The sequence below is a fragment of the Diceros bicornis genome, chromosome 20 (assembly GCF_020826845.1).
Source record: "Diceros bicornis minor isolate mBicDic1 chromosome 20, mDicBic1.mat.cur, whole genome shotgun sequence".
Classification (NCBI taxonomy): Eukaryota; Metazoa; Chordata; class Mammalia; order Perissodactyla; family Rhinocerotidae; genus Diceros; species Diceros bicornis.
Window position 1 is genome coordinate 33,585,746 of NC_080759.1, and position 25,003 is coordinate 33,610,748.

General features: G+C 38.5%; 1 long non-coding RNA gene across 1 annotated transcript in view; it reads right to left on the reverse strand.

The window, feature by feature from the left end:
• LOC131419249 (uncharacterized) overlaps positions 1-25,003 on the reverse strand; it is a 38,580-nt gene that overhangs the window by 11,634 nt on the left and 1,943 nt on the right. Inside the window, exon 2 of the long non-coding RNA XR_009223176.1 lies at positions 8,924-9,002. This is a non-coding gene — a long non-coding RNA (uncharacterized LOC131419249). The remainder of the gene's footprint in view (positions 1-8,923; positions 9,003-25,003) is intronic.

The following is a 25,003-nucleotide window of genomic DNA, read 5'->3' on the forward strand; positions in this document are numbered from 1 at the left end:
GAAGAGGAGACTTCATTGAAAAGAAGATCCTTGTACAAGCAGTGAGACTTAAAGAGTCTTGCCTCAGGCACAGTAGTAGTTCAAAGCCAAGTCTTTTGATTTGCAATGGCCTGATACATATAACTTGGCCACGAATGGTAGATTGGAAAGAGAACAGATGACATGTCAGATGGTCTTGCCACCACAGACTAGGTAAAGGTCTTACTAGCTCGGGGACATATGAGGGAAGAATAAGGGAACACCAACAGGAAAGTTCCTGTACCCTGGCCCTCTTTCTGTTGCCTGGGGCTGAATCCTTGTGCACAAACGAAGGATAGGTTTGCATAGGTTTGGGGACCTGAGGTCAGAGAGTACCTCACTTTCTTTGTGAAGCCCAGAGAGATTACAAACTTCTCAGAGTAGCGTCCTTCTGCGCCTCCCTGTTCCTTCACATCCAAGCATACTGAAGCAGCCATAGAGGAGAAATGGTAGCATAATATGTTCAGTCAGAGAAGGCTGAGGCTTTCTCCCTACAACTCCATCCCACCCACAACACACACAGTCCAGAAAAGTGCAAAAGAATGAGCAAAACTTCTCTCCAGCCCCTGTGAGTTGGGAGGAAGTGGCTGAGAGTGGAACCAGCCCTGGAATGGCCTCCTGTCAGGTTGAGGAGGATACACACCTTCACAGGCCGGTACCTGGAGAACAGAGAGACTCAGTGGAGGAAACCAGCAGGGACAGATGCCAATGACCATGCACTAGAAACCTCTCTTCCAATGATGGTAGGACAATGCATGAGCTAGAATTTAGACATCTTCCAGGGAGAAGAGGGGCAGAGGGATTAAAGGAAGGCCTGATTTCACTGAGTTCATATGAGAAACAACTGAGACAAAATTCATTTACCCTGAATTGATCAGACTGGGTTTTCTACTATCAGGTGAAATGTTATCTTAAATGGAGACTAAGGTTTCACTCCCTGAGCATGTAGTCTGAAATATCAAACTAGTTCCATTATTTTACAGTGTTAATTTAGTATCAATAAGTAGTGAAGCCATCCTACAGTGTAGCTCTATTTCTCTGATTCTATATTTTGTTTCTCAGTATCTGGCAGAATACCTCTGGTACTAACGTTCAGCTCGTTAATTTTAGGCCGTCAGTAAACATTCTCTTGTTTGACTGTAGTCTTCTTGTGTCTTCCTCATGAAAATTCCCTTTGGGCATCCCCTCACATTAGCCAGAAAGAGACATGTGCTCTCTAGTCAAGGAGAATGAAAAATTCAATAACCTCACCAGTGCTATCTCACCGCACAACTCCAGGGGGCGACACTTACATTGCATTCTATGTAAATGGTGCTTCCTTGAGTTGTGCAATGTGAAATTTCACCACTCACAAGCAGCCACTCTTTAATGATCTGGGTATATTTCCTTCCACTTGGTATTTTTGTATACATACTTTATAATATTATTTTAATCTTTGCCTAATAATTTTAATACATATGCCATAATTTACATAATAATTTGTTTTTTTAGACAAATAGTATGTTTACAAGATTTTACTATTGAAAATCTAAATGGATAAATGTTCTTATGTACAATTATTTCTTCACATTTTGAGTTGTTACTTAGGCTAAATTCTCAGAAATAGGTCAAAGGGTACGGACATTCTCAAGGCTCTTAATACTCAGCTAAAAATTGTTTTCCGGGAATACTGTTCTGATTTACTCTCCCGTTAACTGTGTATGAGAGTGGTTTTTTCACAGCAACTTTGCCAGCATTGAGAAGTCTCATTTATCAAATGGCAAATTGGCAGAGATTAAGATAATAAGTGAGCTGGAGGGAGTAAAATTTCGAACATGTCAGGGGGACAATTTGTCACTGTCTTTCTGAAATGACATTGACGTATGCAAGGGCATTGGAAACATGCACACCATTTGAACTAGTAACGTCAGTTACAAAAGTTTTTCATAAGAAAAAATGGAGAGCATGTGCAAAAATGGGCATTTAAAAATGTTTATTACAGTGCTGCAAAATAGTGAAAAATAGAAGCAACTTAATAGAGATAAATAGAGATTATTGAATAAATTATGAAATACCTGCGTAATAGAGCATTATAAAGCTATTAAAAATGTAGAAAAATATTTAACATGGAAATAAGATATTATTGATTTTAAAAAACCAAATAACATATTAGTAAAAACAATTTTTGAATTTTTTTTAAACTATGTGTTGATTTTTTAAAAAAGTATGGAAAAAGATACCAAAATGTTAACAGTGGCTTTTTGGGCATTTTTGTTTGTTTTTCTCATTATGCTTTATTTTATAATATCTGATCTGTGTAAAATACATATTTTAAAGGAAGGACAGATAAAATCCTTATTTCTATGTCTATAAAACTATGATCATTGGTCCAGAAATTTGGCAAAATCCATTAAAATCAATATTAGCAATTTAAACAATGTTTTTTTCAATATCAATAAAAGCCATTTGTCATAATTAGCTTTGTTTTTATTCTCAGGAAAATGAATTTTCTTCCTCAGCTATAGTAATGTGTTGTTTTTTTTCATGCATTTAACTGCAATTATGAGCAAAGGCAATGCTTTTATATTTCCCATAATTTGTTTCATTAAAACTCATAAAACCTGACTATTTCCATATGTGAATATTTCCATATATTTTACCATTGAAAAAATTAACTGGCTTTTTAAAAATCAAAAAGTTTAAGAAGAATTTTAAATACATGAAAATATATTACACTTGGAAATCCATTTAACAGATAGCAAGTCTCTCTGCCAGCTCTTTCCCAAGGTATCCCCTCCCACTTAAATCTAATTATTGCTAAGTTAATGTACCCCTTTGTGACTCAAAATGTGATCCGTTAACCAGTGGCATCCACACCTCCTGAGAGCTTTTGAAAATGCAAAATCTCAAGCCCCATTCAAGACCTCCTGAATGAGAATAGACAAGTGAAGCTGTCCATAAGATTTGCAGGTACTTTAACGTTTGAGCACTGGGCCAGGAGTGATAAGAACAAACCCTTCCAATTTTCTTCCACATTTGTTGTCTTTGATTTGTTGAACCCTATTTAAACCTGACCTTGAAGGTAAAAACAACTATTGTAGTACTTTCTGCCCAGCTTGAAACAATTTTTTTTCTTTGACTATCTGGTGGCAAATGCCCCTGTGTGATTTCAAACCAAACAAATCAAGATCAAGTTGAAGTTTTCCTGGAAAATTCAAAGATGGAAAAACAAATCTCCAACAGACAATTGCTTAAGTATACCTGTCAAAACTAGATATATTGTTCAACTAATAAGATTCCTTCTTTTTATCCACTGACCATATCAAACAAAAACACAGATTCCTTTACACAAGCAATTACTACATCATAGTTTATGGATGACATTTTCTGCTGCCAGGACTTCTGTTTGAGGAAGATGGGTTCTTTCAAAACTACACTTTAAAAAATATGAGTATTTGAACCAGACCAATTCAGAAAAATGACATGACATGACATTTTTTGACCACTTGTACTGACCATATCTGGTGGAAAATAATATCCCTGGTTTAAAAGAGCAGATGGAAAATTTTCTCCTGGAAATCAATGTTAATAAAACAATCTCTTCAATCTTTGTAAGAATTTACAGGTATACACTTGTAAACAGAGTAAAAGAAAAAAAAAAAAAGATTATTTTTTTCCTATGAGCCCAATGGAAATAATCACTCTACTCATTTAACCTCTGTGGTAGGTATAAATCTCTAAAACAAACTCTTCCGCTGATTGTTCTCTCTTTTCTGAGAAGCTGGATTTTAGGTAGCTAATCAACCAACTTTTGGCAGATTAAGATTGTCATAAATTCTTTGACATTCCTCCTCTCAAGAGGTGGAGTCTAAGGCCCCTCTCTTTGCAGCTGGAGTGGACTTACAACCAACAGAATGCAGGAAAAGTGACACAAGTGATTTCCAGGGCTAGATGAGAAGAAAGCAGGCAGCTCTACCTTCCCTCTTGGACCCCGGGCTGTCTGGATGCTTCCCAATGGGACTCCCTGCACACGACCCAGCAGCATGTTGCGAGAATCCCAGGTCATACAAGAGGCCATGTGCAGTTGCTCTGGGTGACAGCCACAGCCGAGAACCCTGTGAGTGAGTCATTTTGATGTCCCTTGCTGTGGTGTCCTCAGATAAGCTGAGCCCCGGCCAACACCTGACTGCCACGTCATGTGAAGCCACAAGTGAGAGTCCCCAGATGAACTCTTCTTGAACTCCTGACCACAAAATTACAGGCAGAATAAAATGGTTGTTTTAAGGTGCTAAATTTGGAGGTAATCTCTTTCACAGCAATAGACAAAACACCAACAAATGCCACAATCGCTGTTGTAGAGACTGTGTTTTCCTTTCCCTTGCTCTGTATTTCCCGTAGCGTTGACTATTTCTTCAGCACTAATATTAACCATAGTGTTGTCTGGTCATAAATAACTTGATGATCCCAGATTGCTAAAATGTCATTTGCCTAATTTCATTTTGTTTTTCAAAGCTTAATAACCTGATTGAATTGAATGATAGCAAAAAAGAATTTAGAGAGGATTGTTCTGTTGCTAGGGTTGGATTCATAGACTGAAGACAATAGATTTGGGTACTTGAGCTCATGAAAAAGCTAGATACAGGCTAACAAGATGATTATCTAAGAGGTAAGCAAAAACTGATTAATGAGAGAATAAAAATACTGTTGGCTACTTTTGCGGAAAGCTTTTCTAAGGATGACATTGTCCCACGATTTGTTCCAGAGCAAAAGTGTTTTCCCAAGATTTTTAATAAAAATTCATTTTTGTGAAAACAGGCCAACTATTTTCAACTACTAAATTGTGTTGTTCTCTAATGCATGGATAAAGGAATTTCTAATTTGAAATTAAAGTTTGTTGCTTAAGTGGCAGGTTAGTTTCAAGCTACAGCTGGGAATTCTCGACTTAAACCATAACTGAATGAAATGTCAGAAGTACAGATCTCTATCATTCTATGCTATGTTTAGCTAGAGTCCATATTTATCTTTCCTGCCCCTGCAGGAAAGCAGCCCCTTTATCTGTCTACTCCACTATCGAAATATAGGATATACGAAAGGCTTACAATCTAAAACTGTTTCTTCTTTTAGTACTAACCTAGGCCATGTTTGGCATATTCAAATACGGCATAGGAATCCCAGATATCAGCAATAGGCTTGTGTCTGTTGTAGAGCTGCAGGGCGACAGGGTGTCAGGATGTTACAATGGCCAGAAGAGCCACAAGTAGTTGATTTCTACTATGTGGTCTGATGCCCTCTTCTTTCTGTGAGGGTTCTGTGGGATTTATACACTCAATGGGACAATGAAAAATGGGAAATCAAATCATCACTCTACTCTTAGCTGGACCACTGCCTGATACCATAATATAAAAATCTCCCATAAAGTTGAAATATGCAATTTAGGCTTACGGCTCAAGCGGGCTTCTCTTTTCCTCCCATGTCTGCTACCAATCTTAAAGTAATGCAAGCTCCCTAGGGCCCAAGTGATGTTTAACAAGAAGAAAGAGGAAGGGTGGTGACAAGACCCTTGGGTTAACTTACCCATCCTACTGCATATAAGCAAGAAAGTAGAGGGAAGCAGAGTGAGAGCAAGATTTAAGTTCATGCCAACCGATGTTGCATGTAGAAACTGGAAGTCAAAGGCCATGAGCTACCTCCATGTTCACTCACAGTGGACATACCAACTGGTAAAAGTGGCTCAATTGTGCTAACAACTCCAGTCATGTTATCACCTGCACCCCCCTGCAAGATCTCAGCAGAGTAACAGGAAGAAAATGGGGAAAGAGAAGCTTTCTGATCTTTACTTATGTTAGGAAAGTTTTCTTCCTCCTAAATTTGAGAAGCAAGAACAAGTAAATTGATCCTTCTCCTCATCTGATAAACGAAGCTAATAAAATCTATACAGCATGGTTGTGAAAATTAGCTTTGTTAGAGGAGTTAATGTCTGTGACAACTTAAACTTCAGAGATCCTTCGATTAAAATATTGATCCAATGGTGAAAATCAAATCAAGTTTTTTAAAAGCACGTATTTTAAGGAAGTAATTTTTATCGTAGATGATTATTATACTGTTCATATCAATATTAGATGGTTGGTGTTCCTAATAGGATATGATGTTCCACTGTCCCATGATCCGTCTCTCTTCACTTGTTCCTTAACACTTCTGACAATTTTTTCACTTTGGTTATTCCATTACTTTTTCCTTGATTAACTTTCATACTAGCATATAAAATCACATAGGATAGGGATCAAAGAGGGTTTAGTCTCTTATCACTTTGATAGATGTCTTGGATTTTGTTTCAAAATTCTTTTTCCTGCTTTCTATGTTACAAAGCCAGGGCAAGCTTCCTGGCCATCCACCGTCTGTGTCTCTCTTCATCAAAATGAGGAGTAAAAAGTTTATCACTCTAAAATATTTTTTTAAGAATTATTTTAATATTTTATGTAGACCCTCTGAGGCAGGTCCAGTGTCAGAATGCTGAAAAGACGGCTAAATTTGTCTTTGATTCCATGTTGCTAGTAAAGATCTATAAACAGGACTATGCTGCTCTCAAAATTCCACTCAGGGAAATTTAATGGAATGCAGAATTTCTTCCCTATTACATATTTTAATACACATCTTCTTATGGTAAAGAATAGCTATAATATTTTATAAATAGTATGCATTTATTTTCTTTACCTACTTACCCATTCTCTATCTGAAAAGAATTTAAAGTTATTAAAAATAAAAATAAACATACAACCGGAGAATTAAAAATAAAACCAGAAAGACTAGAATCTGTACCAGGGTAAAGGACTTCGGGTTTAGTTAAAAGTTGAAGAAATCACATGCACGCTGGGTGAAACTGAATTATTGTTAGATAGAATCAACAAACCTTGATCCAGATATTTATAATTTGGTCCATATTGTAATAGCAGATGACCTTGCTTTTTCATCTCACTGAGCAAACAGAAACATCAGAAGAGAACTTCCCTGTCCTCCCACACTGTTCATTATATCTGAACCCACACTGTCTGCTTTCCTTTGTGTCATGATGGGTGGTCAGTCCCTGCTCTCATCTAAGGGCAATCACTCCACTTGTGCACTGGATCCCATGCACTCCTTCCATCTAGTGAAAGACTTTGTTCGTGCGATTGTCATCTTTCCCCTGCATCTTCTATCATTTGTCCCTTACCACGGGATCATCTTATTTCCTACAAACACACTGTAATAGCTCCTTCCACTGCCATATTGCTTTGCTACCTCTATAGCAAAAGTTCTTGAGAATGTCGTCTAGAAACTCTATTGGGATTTATGACTAGTAAATAATATCTTTCCTGCTCCAGTTGAGATCCAATTGAAAGAAAAACAGAGGACTTAGGGAAATAGAGATTTCTGACAAAAAGAATATGGGAGAACATAGCGTAGGTCTTCTAGCCCACAAGTTGGCTAATATTACTCTATCTAATTAGACAGTCTGGCACCCTTGGTCACTGGCACAACTGGATTAATGTAAGCTTCTCCTGCAGGGACAGGCCCCATTTGCCTCAAGACAGCAGAGAAGAATGAGCGTGCTCTGAAAGTAGAAACATCCAGATAGGGAGGACAGGAATGTGCCACACCACCTCAGTTCTCTCTCTCCAATTCAGCATCATATCAGTTCCTCCTCAATTCTTGGGGACGAGTGATGAGGAGGCAGAGAGGGGCCAGGAATATGATTCTAGTGGAGATCTGCTCAGGGAGACATGAGGCAAGGGGAAACAGGCTCCTCCCAAAACTCCTTGTGTCTGCTTCCTCCAATCTCTCGAGTCTAATCCAATCAGGCTTTCACTGTGCTTGTCCACCAATGCTCCTCTTATCGAGGTCTCAATGAAAGCCAGATTTCCAAACTCAGGGTCCAATAGAAGCCTTATGCCGATGTGGGAGAGCTGCAGTAAAGTAATAGTGATACGTAATGTTTAGGCATGGGGTGGACCTGAGGCAACTCGCAACCTGGTTTCCCTTAGCTCCTGTGAGGTGTGGAACAGATCCAGAAAATCCCTCTGTGGAAGCTTTGTGGGGCAGGAAGAAAGAGGTAAGGGAAGATGTAGAAAGTCACTCAGAATTAAGAGTCAGCATGGTTGGAATAGTGCAAGGGAGGGAACCTTAGAATAAAGCTTTCGAGTAGACAGGCCAAGGTCTAGTGAAGCTGAGTCTCTGAGGTTCAAGGCGGGTAGGAGGGCAGCTCAGGCAGTAGAGGGAGATGACAGTGTTCCCCAGAGGCAATCACCATACATCCTTACCTGTGCTGAGAGAGCAGAGCATGAGCCAAAGATACTTGAGGAACATCTCTAGCAGGGACAAAGGTCATTGCCCAAAGGCCAGCAAGAGACAGCAGAGAAGAGAAACCTTTTCTGGAGCAGACAGAGAGTATACGTTTCTCTCTATACCCAGAAACTATCTTGTGAAAAAGGCAGGGTGGTAACTTCTTGAGACAGGCAAAAACAGTCTTCGCAAGGAGTTTGACCTTTGAATGGACTAAATATTTAACTAAAAAATATGACTTTACACTAGAAGACATTGAATTATCTCAGATTATCATATTCAAGTTTATTCAATTATTGGAGAATACTAGGTGTTCAAGAGCAAATCAGCTCATTTATCTGAAATAAAGTTACTCTTCTGTATATTTTATAGAAATATATTCTAAGCCCTCTGTAACTGTATACACATCCTAAGTGTAGGGCAAGCTGAAATTAGGCTCCTATATGTGAAGTTTTCTTTCAGTAAATAATACCATCATTTCCTAATCCCAATGCTTCATTTCTGTACCCAATATGGACAGCTGAGAAGTCGTAGCATCTCTAACATAAACACAGGTTTAATTAATGATGAAAAGTCCAGGAAATATAACTTGCAGCAAAAAATGACTTACACGTGAAAGTGTGGTAGCCCTGAAATTGTTCCATAAGCGACGTTTTTAGTCTCATGGCGCCAGCTCTTTCTTTAGGAATCTGACAAGAGAACAGGGGATTTTCGATAGGAATTTAGACAGGTTCTCATTATGCTTCAGAGAATCAGACATCTCCTATTAAGGGGGAGAGCCTTACTTCTGAACTTCTTCTTCTGCATTGACAGGTATTCTGGATTTCTACTGCATGGGAACAACTAATGAGTGCTCACTTCATCTCTGCTCTTTCGGGAGGACTGTTGATTTTCTCATAAAAGATGCCTGTTGCCTAGGAAACTCCTGCCACTGCATCCCCAGGAGTGGGCCTGGGACTAATTGGACTGTATCCTCCAGGGGAAGGGTTAAAAGCAAAGGTATGGCCCTGAAGGGAATAGAACTAGGTAGAAGGCAAAGGACTCTCAGAATCACAAATTAAAGCAACGTCCTATAATCACTAATTACTAGGAAATTGCAGCCCTTTTGAAAAAAAAGAAAAAGGCTTTACTCAATTAAGATGCCTTCTTCATATCAGTGAGTCAGAGCTAGAGTTGCAAAGAGTGAACTCAAAATATTAGTGACAGGAATACTGAACATGTGAAAAAATCTTTCCATTTACAATTACCTTAAGTTCAGAGGCTAACTCACTTGTTTTTTAATATGATTACCCACAAACAAAAATGAAAAGAAATGCAAGAAACAATATAATAGAATACTGAAACAATTCAATTATCTAAATCTGTTTAGATTTCTTGATATTCATAATATAAATAATAATCTCTAAATGTTATATTTTGTGTTGTCTACATATCTCCAACTTAGACTTCTTTGACATTTGATGAAGTAGTGGCATCATGTTAAATGCTACAAATGGCCAAGGTATTTGATAACTTGCACTTTACCGAACCAAAATAATGCATTTTCCTTCCACTTTTAGGGAAATAAATATATTTGCCCCATCTTTGATTACTTGCAGGCCGGTTTATGCTTATAGGATTAAATTGTTCATTTAATCTTGTCAACTTCTCTACCTATTCCTTGTAAACACTCTCTTTTGTGCTTTTGTTTTCCAATGTTTACTCATTGAACCTCTCTCTTCTTCAATATGTCTATGACTTGATCCTCCCTTTAGCATGTTCAAAGAATAAATATCTTTACCTGAAACAGAGGAGGATCTGTCTTCAACAATCACATCACTCAAGTTTGTCAGCATGGCTGCCTCTCGCGTTAGTGAGGTTGTGAAGTGTTATCTTGATTCACAGAAGGTTTGCTGTGGGGAGTGATTTAAACACATCTCCTGGCTTCCTACCACAAATTAAAGGTGGTGGCATCATGTCTATTGAAGTTTGCTGGACACCCAACCACAGAAAGACTGAGGGGAAGGGAAGTATGGGCAATAACTTTGTCCGTTCTTTCCAGTGCAAAGCTGGGGGTTGAGGTGGGAGAAGGCCAAGAGTCTAAGAAGATAAGACAAACATAATTCAGTTCATCTGCATTTCTGGTTTGTAGGGCTTTGCAAAATGTACCTTGAAAATTATTTAGACTTTCTGTAAAATTTCTTATTTGGGAACAAGATACAACAGGATGCAGGGAAAGATTTCAGAAAACATTAGAATGTGTGTTGTTAGACAGACCCAGGTTTAAGTCTTGGCTCTGCCATTCAACAGCTCTGACTTTGGGTAAAGCACTTGTGTTTTTGGCCCTTCATTTGCTCATGTTTCAGAATGCTCACCCATCAACCATCCCACCACTCCTAATTTCGTTCAACTATTTTCAAGCTGTATTCTTTAGGAGTGGCTGAGTCTCTTCTTTGCCCTAAAAACCAATCAGACTTGGTCTAAAAAGATCATGGTAATTACATGCCTCTTACTGGAGATTGTTTTGAAGATGAACATGTTTTTTCTGGCCAATAAGACATAAAGGTAAGCCTGGGAGGATTACGACGACATTTTCCTTGCTCTTGAACAGATCCATAGGGAGAAACAGCCCCTCTTGCCAGTGCTCATGACTGTAGAAGGATGAGATTTTTAGAACTGTGGCAGCCATCTTGTGGGCAGAAGGGTCAAGCTAGAACAACCAAAGTCCATATTCCAAGAACAGCAGACGAAAATGGTGCCAATACCATGGCCCCTGGGGACACCCTTGAGTTAATGCATTAACAGAGCCTGAGACGTCTTATTATGGGAAATAATCAGTTCTTCTTATTGTATAAGTCCGTTGGATTAAGTTTCCTGAGGGACCTGAAACCAAAAGTGTCTTAACATATATACCAATTCTATAAAATGGAAATTCGAATACCTATACAGAGGATTTTGAAAATAAAATGAGACATATACGTAAGCATTTCACACAATGCTTGTCATTTTACATGTGGTTAGTAATGATACTATTGTAATCATTAATAGCATTATTGTTATTTTTTTTATATCCTAATGTTTCAAAGTAAGAAAGTTCAAACTAGAGAGGTTAAGGGATTTGCCCAACATTACACAGCGAACAAGTAGTAAGGCAGGAAACAGACGCAAATTTCTAGTCTCCCACAAGATGATATGCTTTTCCCACCATTGGTAGGCCTCCTGTGTTAGAAAAGTATCACTAGTGAATTCCCATCACCTTCACAGGGTCTAAATTTTATACAGTTTCTTTTCCACTTTCTAAAATAATGGAACACAAGACAGTACTTTGATTGAATTGCTTCCTCCCTCTAAGAAATTTGTTTTACTTTTCAAATACTTACATTCATCTTCATGTTTTCCCCTGAGGAAGTGGTAAAACAAAACAAAACCCAAATAACTCCATTTTAAGAGATGGAAAATTGAAAGCAAAAAAGAGTAAAGGCTATATATTTTGTTTTCTCATGTCATAAATTCTACGTTTTCCTGGCTGTCAACTCACTTCTTTCTTCATTTCATTGTGTTTTCTTACAAAGAGAAGAGAGCCAGGGAGTATGGAGCTTCATCCCAAGGATAGAGCTTGGAATATGGGAAAGGGTAAGTCAAAGAATGTTAGACAAGAAACTACCCCATGTTGTCACCCCATTTGCTCCAACTTCCTAACTTTTCCACAAATTGAAGCAGCAGATAATTTTCATTGTTCCTGGCGATGTTGTCAATGTCTGGAAACATTTATTTCACATGATTTTTGTTTGTAATAGACTGAGCCGCTTTGATTTTTATGTTTTGTCCTGACCGTATGGTTTCTGGACAAGACTGGTTGTTAAATCTCACAGCATTTCCTAGCAGATTTGTGCTCTGCAAAGAAATGAAGCTGTCTTTGTCAACTTAACTATGTGCCATGGTGCAGTGGAAATCATGAAATGTGGTATTAGTCTTTTGTACAGTCGTCTCCCAAAGAAGTAATATTCTCCCATTAAAATTTTAAAAATTACTTTACAGACTTAGGGCATTGGAATTGCCTAAGAATTAGACAAGTTGGAAAAATACTGTTTCTCTAAGTTTACCAAGAACTTATTCAGTTAAATAAGTTAATGTATCCTCACCACTGTTCCCTGCAATTTCAGATTCAGGGTGGTGGAATCAACACAGAAATTGACTTACCAGTGATCCATGCCAAGTAAACCGTGGGAAGAATAAAATCCTCCTACAGTGCTGATCACATCCTTTAATATTTGCAATGATTTGAAGGATTGATTCCTCCAAATCATTTCATCTCAGATACACAGTCTAAGGTAATATTGGTAATGCCATCTGCCTGACCAGTGGGTGGTGCAGACATGGATATGTGATGCAGTTGAAGTAAATGAAGCAGGAGGAGAAGTCCGGTAGAGCGAGGGAGGGGGGAATTCTGGGATGAATGAAATACTATAGAGAGTGTATCTCAGGCTGAGTTCTCTGAAGAAGACCCTGAGATATGGATTCTCATAAAAGGTATTTACTGAGAGTGCACTCTCCAGAGAACAGGGATGAGGGAAACAGAAGAGTGTATAGGAAAAAAGCTAAGCAAGAATGCGTTCTCAGCTGGTGAATGGCTTCAGCGTGGTTCTATGGGAAAACTAGGAGAAAAATTGCACCGTGGATTTGTTTCCATCTTAAGGCAAAAAGCTGACCTTTTGTTCTCCCATGTCATGTCACCGCCTCTTAAATCCATTCTTCTATCTGCAACAGAGGATTTATTTAATAGCTTTATCTGACCCGTTTAAAACCTTTAATGGTTTCCCACTAACTACGGGATAACAACCAAGCTCTCTGGCTTGGCACTCAAAGCCATCCATGATCTGACCCCTGTCTACCTCTCCAAGATCATCTCCCTTCTCCCTTTGCCTTCGAGGGGAGGTGACCAGAGTCAGGCAGACACAGTTAGAAGACATTTTATTGCCCAGGTGTAAACTGATGAGAAATTGAATCAGGACCTGGCATGAAGAGTAAAGAAAGAGAGAGATCTGAGAAACAGTTAAGAAAATATGGTGATTGATGAAAGCAGGATTAAGTAAAAAAGAGGAATCAAGTAACATCCGAAAGTTTCTAGCCTAGTGACTGCTGTTGACACTGATGAGCCAATGGCCAATAATAGATGGAAGTGACAAGCAGAGTTGAAAAATTCAATTTGGGACACCCCAAGTTTATGATATCTGTGGGACATTTAAGAAGAAAAACACGAGAAACATTTCGTTATAGAAGTCTGAATATCCATAAGGATAAACTTAGGCTAAGGATGCTTATGCAATTGTCATCAGGGTATTTATTGTAGGAGGTTCCCAGAAGGAGTTGTATGACTGTGGTAGACAAATAATGACCCCCACCAAAGATGCTTATGTCATAATCCCTAGAACTTGTGAATATGTTACCTTACATAGCAAAAGAGACTTTGCAGAGATGATTAGGTTAAGGATCTTGAGATGGGGAGATTATTCTGGATTATCCAGGTGATCCCAGTGTAATCACAAAGGTCCTTATAAGAGGAAGGTGGGAAGGTCAGAGTCAGGGAAGGATATGTGATGACAGAGGTCAGAGACAGAGAGAGAAATTGGAAAATGCTACACTGCTGGCTTTGATGATGGAATAAGGGGAAACTGGCCAAGGCAAACAGGTGGTCACCAGAAGCTGAACAAAGCAAGGAAACAAATTCTCCTCTCAGATCTTCCAAATGGAATCAACCCCAACACTTTGACTTGAGTCCAGTGGGACTGATGTTGGACTCTGACCTCTAGTACTGTAAGACAATAAATTTGTTTTGATTTAAGCCACTATGCTTGTGGTAATTTATTACAGCAGCACTAGGAGACTAATACAGTGACCTTGAGTGAGTCACTTGACCTCTACAGACTCCAGTTAATTCTATCTTTCCAAAAATATGTACTGAATAGCTACTCTGTACTGATACCTAACCTTTAGAACCCAACAGACCAGTGGAAGAGAGAGAGAAAAAAGAAATAATTGTAAATACAGTGTGAGAGGGGCTGAAATAAATAGAGCTTTGTAAGGGAACCCTGGGGTCAGAAAAGGTGGAGGGGTCAATTGTCTCAAGGATAAGGGATAGGGAAGGCTTCACCAAGGTGCGGAGGCTTAGCTGAGTCCCAAGGTTACCTGCAAAAATCACTAGATGATCTCTGAGACTCCTCAAAAAGGCAAAACTCTGAGATCACTGAACTCTTTTCAAATGGAGGCACTAATTTCAAGACACCTTGGGGAATAGGCAGCCATTCTGGATTGAAGTAATTGATTTTTTCAGTTACTCTTTCTGAACTTCTCTGATTAGCATAATTCACATTTCTCTCCTCCAGATGATCCCGTTGGATGGTGACATTTGATATAGCCTGTCATTCTTAACAACCCAATGATTAGAATTAATTATACTTCTATCTTTAGTTGTTTGTTTTTCTTTATTTATTAATAGATTAGTTTCTTACAAAAAAAACTGGGTAGCTCAAAATAATAGAAATTTATTGTCTCACAGTTCTGGAGGCCAGAAGTCCAAAATCAAGGTGTTGGCAGGGTCGTGGTCCCTCTGAAGGCTCTGGGGAAGAATCCTTCCTTGCTTCCTCTAGCTTCTGGTGCTTACTAGCAATCTTTCGTATTCCTTGGCTTGTAGATGCACCATTTCAGTCACATGGCCAACTTTTCCCTGTGTGTCTTTATATCATCATCCCTCTGTGTATCTGTCTCTGTGTCCAAATTTCTCCATTTTATAAGGACACCAGTCATATTGGACTAGAGCCCACCCGAATGACCTCCTTTTAACTTGATTACCCTTATAAAGACCCTATCTCCAAATAAGGTCACATTCTGAGAGTCTAGGGATTAGAACTCCAACATATTTTTGGAGGGAGGGACATAATTCTACCTATTGCAATTGATGGGCCTCAATTCATTTATACTTATGAATGGATTAGAAAGTGATGGAATATTACAGAGCTAATTTGTCTTTTCTTATGCAGTACAGAAAACTTACAATAGAAATTGACAATAAATAGGATAAAGGCAAGAACAAGAAGACAAAGTTCACAAAAAACAATAGGCAAGTAGTGACAACACAAATTTACTCTGTTTTTAAACCCATATTAAATTTTCTATTTAAGTATTTTTAAAAATTTTTCAAACTCTTTTAGAAAAATAGTTTCTTATATCACCTGAGATTTTTATTAATGCAAGTTATTTCATAAGGTAATTTGAATGTGACTAAATCAGACTAAAAGAAATAACTAATGGATGCAGGATTGTTTTCACATAAAGAAGTAAAATTTGTTCATGAGGTTGGGAGGTTAGAAGAAAAAAAAGCAAGAGACTATCAGTAACATGGGGATATCTTGTTGCTTTTCTTCCCCTAAGCTCTCCCACGTGAAAGGGGAAGAAGGGATCAAGAATTCAGAAGAGCAGGAAGCTAAACTTTTGGGGATGTATTTTTTTCAGCAGTAAGTTATTCATAGGCTGTCAATATGACACTGTGAAGTAAATTGTCCAACACCACAGTGCCAAGGAGCTCCAAGGGGACTGCCAAGCTGGGCTGTTTCTCAAGCACCGGACCACCCTGAAGGACCAGGGCATGGCCATGAAAGAAGCAGCAACTCTAAGTATGTATAGAAAATAGAACAAGTTACAGGCATATGCTGATCAAATGTGCTTTGGACAGGAGTTAAAACAAGATAAAAATAGGTAATAATTAATGACGACAGTTAAGTTTTAATTTTCTTCCTCCAGTCTGCTTTCTAAAGTTATGCGTCTTCACTATTCAATGTGTATGCCTTCATTTTGTTTTAAAATAATGAAGGGAAATATGGAAACATGGAGTCAACTTGAAAAATTATCAGGCTATTTAAAAGAAAAGATCATCACCCAGGCATCTTCTCTCTTCTGTTGACAGAATTATCATGAAGTAACATGTGGTTTCTTGAATATTTGTTAGCTTCCTACTGCCGCTGGCATTCCTTGGCTTGTGGCCACATAACTCCAACATCTGCCTTCATCTTCACATTCCCTTCTCCTCTTCTGTCTATGTGTAATCCCCTTCTGCCTCCTTCTTATAAGGATACACGTGATTGCATTTAGGGCCTTCCTGGATAATCTGGGATAATCTCATCTCAAAATCCTTTACTTAATTACATCTGCAAAGACTTTTTCCAAATAAGGTGACATTTACAGGTTCCAGGGATTAAGACCTGATGTCCTTGGGGGACATAAATCAGGCTATTGCAAATACAGAGCTTGCAAACCTAAAAATATTACACAACGATAGTAAACATGCAAGGGAGAATGAGTGGTGTTAAACAATGTCAGCTCTAGAGTCATCCAGACTTGGGTTCAAGTCCCGGCTCTGCGTCTATTACCTGTGTGACTTTGAGCAGGTGATTTAACATGTCTGTACCTCACTGCCATCTGTAAAATGGGCCCAGCATTACCACCTCCAGAAAAGGGGTGTGAGGAGGAATAAACGAGATAATGCACTTAAACCATTTAGCACATGATTTGCACACGGCAAGCTTTCAGTGTTATCTATTGATAAAATTAGTTAGAATAGTGCTGGAAGAGCAGAACTCTGTGAACTTTCCAGCATTACCATCAACTATACCCTTTTACATTCAAAACTACTTTCTCTGGAATCACAGAAAAAAGTAGAGACCAGTTGAGGACTTTTACCCTAAGGACAAGATGTCAAAATAACCTTTATAAAATAGTAGAATCAATATATTAGGAGCAAGAGGTGCCACGGGCAGAAATACTGAATACGAACAAGTGGGGACTTCAGTCTAAATCTTTTGCCTTACAACAATACAAATATAAAGAAGCTGTGGTGTATATACACAATGGAATACTACTCAGCCATAAGAAACAATGAAATCCAGCCATTTGTGACAACATGGATGGACATTGAGGGTATTATGCAAAGTGAAATAAGTCAGAGGGAGAAGGTCAAATACCATATGATTTCCTTCATTAAGTAGTAGATAATAACAACAATAAACAAACACATAGAGACAGAGATTGGATTGGTGGTTACCAGAGGGGAAGGGGGGAGGGAGGAGGGTGAAAGGGATAATTCCGTACATGTGTGTGGTGATGGGTTGTAATTAGTATTTTGGTGGTGAACATGATGTAATCTATGCAGAAATAGAAGTATAATGATGTACACCTGAAATTTATACAATGTTACAAACCAATGTTACTGCAATGAATAAAAAATTTAAAAAAAAAAACAATACAAATACAGAATCAATTTCCAAGAAAAATCACAAAAGCAAATAGAAAAATGCTTTTAAACTGGTAAACGTTAATTGCCTAAAGGATGACTAAAGGAGAAGCCATCACTTTTGATTAAAATGAATAAACTGATATGATTTTTAGTCTAAGCAGCCCTTTTTAGTGCCCACTGTCATTATGTTTTTAAAAAATGATAAGAAATACTATCACGGAGGAAAAAGATTCTGTAGAATTCTGTCGCTTCTTTAAGGCAACAATCTGTGAAGCCACTTGGGATGGAGAAGGTCCTTGTCAGCAGGCAGAAGTGTGTGGTGCTTTCATGCTGGTGAAAATGATTTCCTGCCCATTCCTTTATGTTTAATTTAGAGTTGAAGAAAAATTTGAGAGAAAGACGGAGGTTCAAATCTATTTCACACCAATGGTAAATTTGATTTTGGAGAGGAGAGTGTGGGTGAAGTTTAGGCGAATATAAAGTAAGTCAATTTTAGGAGAAGAATTCTCCAAAACTAGAAAATAGATGCTCAGAATGACTGAATCAGCTAACTATCTCTCCTTATCACCTTTACATACAGAATGGTTGCATTCAAAAGGAAGTCCAGTTTCTTCCCCTGAAATTATGTGTCAATGGCAATGTGTCCCTGGAGAATAGGATCTATACGTGAAGCTTTATTTCCCCCTTGCTGATATAAGAAGGAACACTTCAGCAATCCTATTCCTTTTCCAGTCTTGTCTTTAGCAGTTCTTATCAGTTCCCTTCTTATTTCCAGTCTACAACAATCACTTCTCTGACACCAAGTTCTAATGGATTCTTCCCATTGCTTCCCTATAACTGAACTATTGAAAAGCCTCCTGTCGTAACCATCAGCAAATCTTTTTATTATAGGCAGCATTATTATTTATCCTAACAGGGGAGACCAGGTTGTGAGAAACCTTGTAATAACTTCCCACGTTGGAAGAGTCTGATTTAGTAGGTTTGACATAAGGCTCAGGAATCTGGATTTCTTTAAATGTCTCCGTAGCATCATTTATATGCTGTTTTCTGATCATTTAGGTAAATCAATGTACAGGTTAGTACGAGAACTTTCTCTCTAGAAGAGTGACATGTGCTACTATTTAGGGAGACACTATAATTTTGCTTCTTGGTGACTTCTAGTTCCCTGGACATGGTAATATTTACCCCTCGTGTGTGTGTGTGTGTGTGTGTGTGTGTGTGTGCACGTGCCTGCGTGCGCACACATGTATGTGTTTTAGAGTGTATGTAATAATGACTATTTGCTTCCAAACATTTGGAGAAATCTTGATTTAAACTCTTAGTGGAAATGATAAAAGCAAAAAGTAAGCCCCTTAATAATTCAAGAACTTGAAAATTATTTGAGAATTGATTATAATTCCAATGACAAAGACAGATAAAGATACAATAAAAATAACAAAGGAGTGATTAGTCCAGAATATCATAACTATCCACATTCTTAATCTTTTTCACTTCCTTCTAATTACGACATTTCGTGAGTTGCACGTATCTTTGAAGCTCTTTTAAATCTTTTTTTAGAGCAAAGTTGCCAATAACTAGCAACAACAATGATAACGATACTAACAATATTAGCAACAGCTGACATCCATTTAAAATCTGTTAAGTTCCGGGCACTATGACGAGCACTTTACGTATAATTTATCCAAATTCACAACTACCTCATCAGAGGGATAACATTACTCTCTGTTTTACTAATGAGAAAACTGAGGTACCAAAAAGTTGTCACACAACTGAAAAGTAGTTGTGCTAGGATGATCCCGTGAAATCTGATTCCAAAGCTTAACACCTCTATTAAATAAATAAAACTATTAATATTTAAAGAAATGGCATTTTAAAGCACAGGTTTATTTGCAACTTTGCAAAGTTTTACCTCAGGACATAATGCCCTGAGACCAGATTTTCGTTACTTCATTCATTATTTATATCATATCTGCTTCCCAAAGGGATGTGAGTTGGTTTACAAGAGTAGACACACGTACGTTAGAGTGAAACAGTCTAAGAACCGGAATCTTTAATGACAGGAGGGAGTGTGAATAGTTCCCAGCAAGAGACCTAGGTGAAATGAAGCCACCATGATTCAAAACAAAATCTTGACAACAGAGGCACAAAAGAGGACAGCGTGAGTTTGCAGATTAACTTTCTTTTTTTCCTGAGTGTAGTGGGAAGAGTTCTTGAGATATTAATCTTAGAGATTTTTCTTTTTTCCTGCTCTTTCTAATCTTTTCCTTGTTGGTCTGAGACATTCCTCCATGGCTCTGAGGGGTAATTAGGCTTGTTGTAGCCTAAATGTAAAGAGAAAAACAAAATTATTTTCAGTAATCATTTTAATTCCACACTGGGCGTCTGAGAATCAAAGCGAAGTCTTGCAGAAGTTTTGCCATGGAAATGATTAGAAAGAGAAGAGAATTGTGCCCCATCTCTGGGAGATGCCACAAGGGCCTTTGTCTTGGGGATGAGTATCATGAACTTGGAGGAGGTCATGGGTCTAAGGGAGAAGGTTCTGTCCTGAAGGAGCATGGTGGATGCTGGGTGATTCCCTCTGCTCTTGTACAAAGGAGCCGTGTCCACTGTCTTCAAAACCCTTCGGGTGAGGGCTTTCCACCTACAGCTGCCTGCATGTCTTCTGTGGTCCAGCCAGCAGAAGGCCCCCTGCCTGTGTTGCTGGCCCCATGAGAACAGCAGCCTTGTCGACAGCCCAGGACACAAGGCCGGGTCCTTGATCCTTAGATGAGGTGGGACTGGTGTGGGATAAAAAGTCTTAGCATGAGAACTAAGAGAAACTAACCCCATGCTATCACTGACATAGGAGGAATTTAGTGCTTCAATACACACACACACACACACACACACACACGAGTGATATTTTTTTAAAAAAGACATTGAATATTGTCATAAAAAATATCTTTTTATATTGCATTTACACTTAAAAAAATCACCTTCACGTGGAGTATGAATAGTGTAATAGAAATTTCAAAAAGGGATGCAGAAGCACGTTTCAATAACTTCTTATTTCCTATTTTGAACTGTTCACTGGAGGCCTTTGTGTAATAAGTTAAATCAGTGCAGTTCAGATATGTTTCTTTCAGGCTACCGAACTGAATATTTAGGCAGCAGCTGCACATCAGAATCTCCTGGAAGGCTTGTAAAAACACAGATTTCCAGGCCCCACCTCCTAATTGAGTGGGTTAGGGTGGGGCCCAAGAATTTACATTTCTAACAAGTTCCCAGGTAATGCTGCTGCTGCTGCTAGTTGGGACCACACTTTGAGAAGCATTGGCTTGGGGGATTTAGAAACTTGAATATCATATCCTTCAAGGTTTGTCTGTAATATCAATGGCCTCACTTTGGGCATTTTACAAGGGCTGGGATTAAGCAAACACAAGCAAGTCCTTTCTCCTGGTCAGGCAATGGCCCAGGTTATGCACTTCATCTTCCCGAGAATCCTATCAAGTAGGTACCATTATTAGCCTCATTTTGCAGATTAGGAAACAGAGACACAGAGAAGTTGTATGACGTGCCCAAAGTCACACAGGTGGTAAATGGCAGAACTAGGATTTGAACCCACGTCATCTGTTTGTGCTTATAATGGCTATGATATATTGCAGATCAGTGAAGTCTCTGAACAGTGTCTGAACTGGAAATATTTGATCTGAGTACTTTAGATGTGTAATATGTGAAGGGCAAATTGGCCTTCTGCTAGGATAAATTACTACAGCATTTAGGATGGGGATTAGGGACAGGTACACAATCTCTGCAGGGAAATGGGACTCAGAAGACTTGTAGGGAGAATCAAACTTTCTAAGTTCCAGGATTTTACACCATTCCCTCCTGGGACTTGAGATTCTCCAAGTCTTCTCTTCCACTTAGATTATGATCCCAACCCTCCCTCAGCCTATAATGATCTTTCTCATCTGATTTCCCCAGGACCTCACTCCTCTCCCACCCTATTCTTGCCCCTCCTGTTTGCCCACAGAGCTGTTCCTTCCCTGTTCCCTGCTCTGCTCCTGCATCAGCTGGCTTCTGCCTGAGTCTTGCCCATGGAAGGCACTGGCAGGAGACGGAAGAAGGGAGGCGCTAGGATATTCACCCCTAATCTCTCTGACCTGTCTCCTCCATGGCTTCTGCTCCCGTCAGGCAAGTCCAGCTTCTGCTGAGTGGCCCCAGCAACCCTGCATCCTCTCGTAGGCCTCCCAGCCTGGAGCTGCTAATGCCTTCCTGCTACTTCTAATCTTTGGATTAGACAATCCCCTCTGGCTTCTTAGCTCTTCTACCACCCATGCAACCTATTCCATTATATTAATTTCCTCTATTTTAGCTGCATTAAGGAGTTTTTGTTTTCCTCAGCGGATCATGACTGATACATCCTCATTTATCGGCCCCAGCCACGTTGGACCTCTTGCTTTTCCTTAAACACAGGTGTTACTTATTGACCAACTTCCCACAATGGGATGTGAGTTCCATGAGAGGAGGCATCTTGGGTGTCTTGTTCGCTACCACACTTTCATGGAATGGGTGGAACGATGTCTGAAACTTAACAAATATTTGATGATAGCAGACTGAGTATCTGACTAACAAAGTGATTGAATGAATTAATGTAACTTCAGAGTGATGCCTCTAGGATGGCAAATCAGTAATTCCTTGAATGCCAGCTCCTATCAATTAGTAATGTCTACAGAGAATGTACAACATCCTAGCCTCAAGGATTTTCAGGGTAAATCTTAACAATGATCTAATTGAATCTTAAAATAATTTTAATTTGGTGCCTGAAGTATACTGGATTCTAAGAAATCTGTTACTACAATAGGCACATTGGTCTGCACTAACTAGAAAATGTCCCTCTAGATAACTGAGTGACTTAGTGATCTGAATTATTTAACACTGTCCATCTGAACTCTGGAGAATGTCTGGCTACCTCAAAATAATGGTTTTGCTTCTTCATATTGGATGTTGTGCTGCTCTGTCTGACAGTAATTGGTGGTCAAAGTTCAACTGCTTCTTAAAGGAACTCATGAAACATAAAGAAGGTTGTGCATCTTTCTATTTGCTGCTCAAGCAGAGACTGTGCACACTGTTTGTTCAAAAATGATACACGTTTATGGCAGAAAATGCATAAATCTCAGAAGAGGAAAATCATCGAGAGAAAATTGCTGTTAATGATTTAGCACAAAACCTTCCAGTATCATTTCATGTACACATAAGCATTATTTTCACAAAAACTTGTTATTTTATGCATACCGTTTTATAACTTGCTTTTTTTCACTAAATTATATTGTGAACATTTCCCCATGCTGTACAAAATTCTTCTAGCATTCTGTCTTAAGAACTATATCATTTTTCATCATTATGTTATACATTATAATGGATTAAATTATTTCCCTATTGGTGGTTTTATAGGTATTTTTATTTTCTAACATAATATATACATCTTCAATTGACATTCTTTTAGCTATATATTCGCACAAATACATATTTATTTCTTTGGAATATATAACTTGCGGAGCAATTGCTCTGTCTTCTCCTTCATTGATAATTTCTGTGATTTCCATTGAGCTGTGCACCCATGTTAAAATAATTCAGATTTTGAAAACGCCATTAGTTTTAGTGTTCTATGCCCTTCCTTTGAAAAATGTTCCTTCTTCATTCATGAGCTTGATTTCATTTTATTTCTTGATCATTGGATGTGTATCTTCAAGTTATTGAAGAATGGTGAACAAATGGGTGATATACTTTATAAGTCCTTAGAAACGTGATGTGGGTTTTAATTGCCTTTATCCATGATATTCAATTTGGCCTGGGACAACATGTTTGGTCACATCCCTCCCACCCTAGAAATATGTAAATATCACCCTAGAATTTTCTTGCGTATTGTTCTGCAGAAGAAAAGTCTTGGCCCAACCTTTATTTTGACTACTTACAGGTTATAGATATAGATGTAGATACAGATATAGACGTAGGCTAGATATATGTAGATAGAGAGATAGACATAGATGTAAAGACACATTTTTGTCTAGAGGCTTTTTAGACCATTTTTTTAATTCCTGCAGATAAAAATATTGTCAAATGTATTTAGCTGTAGGTTTCTTTTCATTCATTTTGCCTAGAGCATGGATAAGACTTAAAAATGCACATGTAGAATTTTTAGCTTTGGGAAAGTTTCCTATCATTGTACGATAGTTTTTGCTCTTCTTTATGAATAATTTTCTTTTTCTTTTTTTTTTTTTTTCCTTCTGTTTATTCCGTATCTATCATCTTTCCTTCCTTTGCCTTTCAGGATAGTATCTCAACCCTCTATTTCAGTTTTTCACAACATTATTTCTGCTCTTTATTCCCTACCATGTGGTTTTCAATTTTTTTTCTATGTTTTTAGTTTCTCGGTAATCTTTACTATCTTATTCTTCTCGTTTCATCTTGAACTGTTCCCTTAGAATTTTGGTCTGTTTTCTTCTTACATCTTTCTATTTCTGTGTAACAATTTTCAGAGATAATTATGTACAAAACAGTGGGATGTTCACCAAAAGCCCCTGTATTAGTTTCCTATTGTTGCTGTAACAAATTACCACAAAGTGACCACACAGATGTATTTCCTTACAGTTCTGGCCATCAGAGTCCAAAATCAGTTTCACTGGGATAAAATCAAGATGTTAGCAGAAATTCATTTCTTCTGGAGGCTCTAGGGAAAAATTCTTTCCTGTGCCTCTTCCAGCTCCTAGAGGCCACCTGCATTTCGTGCCTCATGAGCCTTTCCTTCATCTTTAAAGCACATCACTCCAACCTCTCCTTCCATTGTCACTTCTGTCTCATTTTCTGACTCCAATCCTCTTGCCTCAATTTTCTAACAACCTTTGTGATTACACTGGGCCCAACTGGATAGTCCAGGATAATCTCCCCATGCTGAGAACCTTAACTTAATTACACCTGCAGAATCCCTTTTGCCATGTAAAGTAACATATTCACAGTTTCCATGGATTAGAATGTGGACATCTTAGGGTGCTATTTTTTTCTATCTACCTTAACCCCTTTGTCCTACTTTTCTAGGTAAAGTTATGCATAGAATATCATGATATATGCCCTTTGCCAAAATCTCAACGTCATTGATACAACTGTATTAGCTATCTATTGCTGCATAACAAATTACCCCCAAATTTAGCAGCTTACAACAACAAACATTTACCATCTCACAGTTTCTATGGATGAGAAATATGGGCATGGGTTAGCAGCGTGCCTCTGAATCAGGGTCTTTCATAAAGTTGCAGTAAAACCATCAGCTAGGGCTATGATCTCATCTGAAGGTTTGACTGAGGTGGGGTCCACTTCCAAGCTCACACGTATGTTGTTGGCAGGCTTCAGTCCCTTGCTTTGGGCCTCAGGGATGCCTCACAGGGACAT